The 5,725-nt window shown below is 30.2% G+C and overlaps 1 long non-coding RNA gene across 1 annotated transcript; it reads right to left on the reverse strand.

Annotated features, from left to right (window-relative positions):
* Positions 1–4,016: 4,016 nt before the first annotated feature.
* On the reverse strand, positions 4,017–5,418 carry LOC140433514 (uncharacterized). The gene is made up of 3 exons (XR_011949998.1): positions 5,289–5,418; positions 4,294–5,101; positions 4,017–4,218 (listed from the first exon to the last, which is right to left on the reverse strand). It is a non-coding gene; the product is annotated as an uncharacterized lncRNA (long non-coding RNA).
* Positions 5,419–5,725: the final 307 nt, after the last annotated feature.

A 5,725-nucleotide genomic window follows, 5' to 3' on the forward strand; every position in this document is an offset into this window, starting at 1 on the left:
AACGGATTTCAAAATTGACAGTTCTCGGTAAAACAGTGATTATTATTGTATTTTGAAATACAAAAGCCTAAAATAAATATAAACGTTAAATTTTAAATAATACAAAACATATCACATAAATAATAATATTAATAAATATTATATACGTATATATAATATTAAATATATATATACAAAAGGAACATTTTTATTCTCGAGAGAGGAAATATATCTTCTGTCTCTCTCTTACTCATTATCTTACATGTCATGGTTTCACAGATTCACTCTCATGCAAATTTCCAACGCCGACCGTGCGTATAGAAGTATAACTTCAAAAACGATAAAAAGGTATTATTTGTACTTACTTTTATTTCATCGTGAAGAATTTTAACTAAGACATCACACACCCCAAAAGCGCATTTGGAAACTATTTGAGTTGAAAATTTAAAAAGGTAAGAGAGACTTTTAAAACTATCACCATTGGTAAAATATCTAAGTGCAACACAAAATCTTTCTTGAACGGGGATGGCCTTTCTCATATTGGTATCCATTTTAGCTATTAGGGGTCCTATTTTAGACAATAGAAACTCAAAATCAATAGGAAACATTCTAGAAAAATTCTGGAATTGCCCTGAAGGTTCTCGCTGTAGATCTTGTAACATGTAAGTGGCACTGTATATACAAAAACGGATATAAGTAATGAGTCTTCCAAAATGAAATAAAATTAAAATGGGAAATTATCTAGGGATACACATACATTCCCCAACTTTTATTTAAAGAAACCATCCACCACTTTCTTTTCTTGCATATTTTTTTCTTTTTCAGTTTTAAATAGATGCATTCACTACAACAAAAGCTGCAGAGGCCACGACAATATTTTCAGAATGGCCACTATCCATAGTGGTTCACACTGGAATGTTTAATATTTAATAGTTTACTGGCATATTTGTTGTTGGCACAGTTGTTAATCGTACAAGCCGTGTGAACGGTTTACTTGTAAAGGACAAAATTATATTGGCCGACTCGCCAAGTACACCAGTATTGGTGTATTTGTCAAATACGCTACTCGTGAGAATCCGGCTTAACGTACCGTGTTCTATTGAACGTTGGCAATTATCAGCGCAATTTGAACTTTGTACATTACCTACTTGACCAGTATTGTGGTGCTTCTTCCATTCCATTAGATATCGCAATTAGATAGTTGTCTTAATTTTTATAAAAGCGCTTTAAGCTTTTTCTATTGGGGACCTTATCTCTTGTGTGTCATCCCGGTTTTTATTAACTAAATATTTGTGCTGCTGAACATGTTCTATAATTTTTCGTCACATTAAGAACACCTACTACGTTTCTCTGCTTGCTTACTACCAACCACTTGTTCTTCTTAATGTTCAATTGCGGCTCTTATTTCTCCACTCTTTTTTGTTTTCCAAAAATCTGTTTAACGTTTTTCGTTTAGTATGGGCTCTTATGGACTATATCCTCTTTTAGTATTCTTTGCATTTTTTAATGATTCTATCTTTATTTACCGTTGTGTTGTTGCCAGTTCCATTTTCTGTCAAGCATCTGAATGTTGCGATATTCATTGCGAATTGTATATGCCCTATAAAATGCATGTAACTGCATTTTTTAATGATATTCTCATTACAATGATACATAACTCTGATATTTCTCCACGTTTTTGTATGAAATAGTCATTATTATATATATTTTGCAAAACTGAAATACGATGTTTCTTGCTTCAGTAAGTATATCTCTTTGGTTTTTCTCAATACATATTTACTATTAAGTCACATTATGTATTTATGAAGCAACTTTTGCATTTTATATTAATTTTTTTAGATATTTTTCAGCTCTTGGAAAAATTTTGTTACAAGGCACTTGAATTTTGTTTGAGATGCTCTATATTTGAATTAGTTTGGGATATTTGGTCTTTTAAAATTAATAAACAAAACTACTGTTTAACTCATAATATTAAATACTGATATAACTCAAATATTTTAACTCACATAAAAAAATTATGAGTTAAAAAAATTGTTAACTCATAATTTCAAAGAGTAATACAATATGGGGCCATTTTCTAACTTCGAATTGTATTTTCTGTTGCTGATTATATACTTCATTAAAATTAAATTAAAAGTTTAATTTAACAAAGAAAATAAATATATACTTACCTATTACACCAGAAAGAGTATATTGTAGTACCTAGTACAAATAATAAATAAGGTCCTTACTATGAAGGCAAATACAAAAATTCACTTATATAAAATAAAAAAAGTCTGATTTCATTTTTAACACATTCATGGAGTCTTTGTATGCAGTAAGTGTCTATATATGCAGTTGTGTCCGTGAATGTGTTAAAAAATGAAATTTGTACTGATATCTTCAGAACTTAAAAATTACATGAAGTTACCAAGTACCCTTTTATACAGGAACACGATAAACTTTTAAGGTGAAATAAAAACACACTTTAGACTTCTTAAAATTTTATTAAAACAGATAAGTATGTACAAATTTATCCATTTCCACAACACAGTATTCTTTTGAGAACTGCTGTAGGATAAATGGCGTATTAACTTTTTTATTATAGTGAGAAGATTTGCCAGTAGCCTTATTATACCTACTGATTTTAAAAAGTATAGCTATATATATATATATATATATATATATATATATATATATATATATATATATATATCTTCTTTTTCGGAACTTTCTTAGTTTTAAATAATCGTCTCTGGGGTTCTATATTTTTGTTACCTGGGGTAATCATTGGAAGTGAGAATTGCTTCTAAAGTTGGTTGTATTGTAAGCAACTATTGTTTTATTGGCCTCAATTTCCTCCAGTGTTTGTGTGTTAAAAATAAGTTCCTGAATAGTTTGGGCAAGTTTTTTTTGTTCTTCAAAAACAACTTGTGATTCCTTTTTTTTTGGTGCTCAGTGCCATAACAAGGTTTGCAGTTTCTTCTGATTTGTCAACTTCATTTATATCAATGATCATTTTATCTATAAAGTATCCTAATATGTTATATGAATATGAGATTAGGTAAGTACAAAATGTTATTACAAAAAAAAATAATAAGTTTTATTATGCACTATTGTAAAGAAAAACATAATAAAATTGTAAGTTTACCCACCTGACAAAACTTCTTTGACTTCTTTGCAAATACTTATGTATACATATATTCCACATAATGCTACAGTCTACACATGTACATGTATAACAGTGAATACACACACCACATTCACTACATTCAAGCTTGCATGTACATTCTGACTGGAACTCTTCCACAACATAAATTTCATTACTTGAAGCTGATGGCAATATCCAACCAACATCTATTGCATCAACTTTACTTATATCCAGCATTTCACTTGTTTTATGTCTTTGCCTTAATTCAGATAATTTAGTGCTCACTTTCCCTTTATGAACTACAAGTCTTTCAAAAATTTTGTCTCGCACAAACTTTAGACAAAGCCATCAGTGCCATATTAATCTTTTAACATATTTTTCATTAAGATATATGTGTTTAATGGTCCTATGCATCCTCTCTTATGCATGTTAGTATTAAGACCACTATAGAGTCTAAAGCAATATGCCCAATGTTCTGCTTTATTTACATAATGTTGTTGAAAATAGTCAGCAAATTCTATAGATTCTGGGCTTCCTTGGCAAAAGTCCAAAAATTTTTGCATCAAGATATTAAAAGTGGCTATATCTCTTTCTTGCAACAACATTCTAAGCATTTGATAAATGAGAATCTAAAAAATATGTGTTTTAAGTCATATTTAAACACATTTAAGTATCTTTACCTTTTTTTTGTAAATTTTCTGCAAAGCCCTATCTACATGCCAGGAGCAATAAAGTCTGAAATAATATTAAAAACTTAATAAAAATTATAAAATTGCAAATTAAGTATACCTAAATTCAGCAAGATGCATCACTTGTAAGCAAGCATTATAATAGGCTTCAGCCATGGACGTATAAACACAGTCTGTGTTTATACGTCCATGGCTTCAGCCATATCTGAGATGAAGACTCGAAGCTTAATTTTTTTCCCAATTTGTTCTTCAGCACATGAAAAAAAGATTTTCATTATTTCAGCATCATTCCTATTAGAAATTAGAAATGCACTTGGATAGCCTTCTCTAAGATTATCAAGTACAAGTATTGTATGAAGGTCAAATCCATATCCATTTAGCCCATGGGTTCCATCCATACAAATACAATCATCACCAAACCTTAAAAAATAAATTATAAAGATATAGGTAGAAGTACAGTTTACAAATATGTCAAGATACTTAAAAAAAACAAACCTTAATAATAATTCCTTTTGTCCTTCAGTCATTACCATTAGCAAACAATTTTCTTGCTTCAGTTGAGGGTACTCATTGGATAAACATTCTTGTGGCTTATAAAATAGAATGGATCCACTAACTTGAAGCTCATTTACCCAAGCATCAACGCTGATGGCATCACTTGCATGACGAATAGCGCAGATGTTTAGGTTAAATGCTTTTTCAATATTGTACAGGTTACTTGTAGTACTTCGTCTAATATAGACTCCAATGGTATTTTGGATGCAATATTTTGACGATCTGATGTTGACAGAAAAAGATGCCCCATATCTTCTTGTAATTTATGTCCAACATGAGTATTACAAAATTGTACTGTACATTTAGTAGCCTTAACTGTCACTAGCCATTTTGTTACTCCCTTGTGTTTTAAGAGATCTAATATTTTTCCCTCTTGTTCTAATATTTCCTGATCTATGACATGTATATTTTATTTTTTTGTAGTTTATACTCTTCTTAAAACCATGCATATTTACAAATAAGGAGAAAGTTTGCTTTTCAGTAGTCATTTTCCACTCCTGAAATTCCTCAAATGTTTGAAATATAAGTGTTTAAATAGCAACTGTCAAGGAATGTTCTGTTTGGTAATGGGTAATCAGATATTTTGAGGATGGTCCTGTAAATTGACACAATGGACACTTTAGTTCCTTTTTGATTACTGCATGCTGTGATCTTTGGTGCATAATTAATTTTTTTAACATGTCAAACTCAGCATTACATTGTTTGCAATTAAATTTTTTCTTAGCAGGAACTAAGTCTCGCAATTTCTCTAAAAATTAAACAAAATAAGTAAGTAGGACAGATATATGATAAGGTAGTTTATGGCCTGATACACTGCAACCTTTACAGATCTATTGGGAACTGTTTGGCCTGTCTCTGTCTTGGCATATTTCTCCACCACTCAAGAGACTTGTAATTAAGTAGGAGTATATAGCAAAAAAATATTTGTATTCTACCTGCATGTTTTTGTTGTACATGCATTCTTAAACTACCAAGCTTTACAAATGTAGCCCTACATTCTTCGCATATAAAAGTTCCATGTCCACCTTTAACTTTTGGCGCCAATATATCAATTTTTTCTAAAAGAATATATAACTTGTAAAAACTTAATGTCTAATTATGTTATTGGCACTGTGTTCTTTCTTACCTAGAAAAGTTATTATCAAAGAATATAGACGCTTAGCGTCTATATAAGCGTCTATATTCTTTGTTATTATGTTATTATATTAATAAATATTATGAAAAATAACAAAAAACTAAAATCCCTAAAGACCTACTCCAAAAATAAATGAATTTGACATTTGATACAAAACATTCGCACAGAAAATCTGGACACCAAATCCTTAAAGTGTGCTTGCGCGAAGCGGGTGTACCCACGGTTCCGGAATGTGAA

This window comes from Diabrotica undecimpunctata, chromosome 2 (genome assembly GCF_040954645.1).
Source record: "Diabrotica undecimpunctata isolate CICGRU chromosome 2, icDiaUnde3, whole genome shotgun sequence".
NCBI classification, from domain to species: Eukaryota; Metazoa; Arthropoda; class Insecta; order Coleoptera; family Chrysomelidae; genus Diabrotica; species Diabrotica undecimpunctata.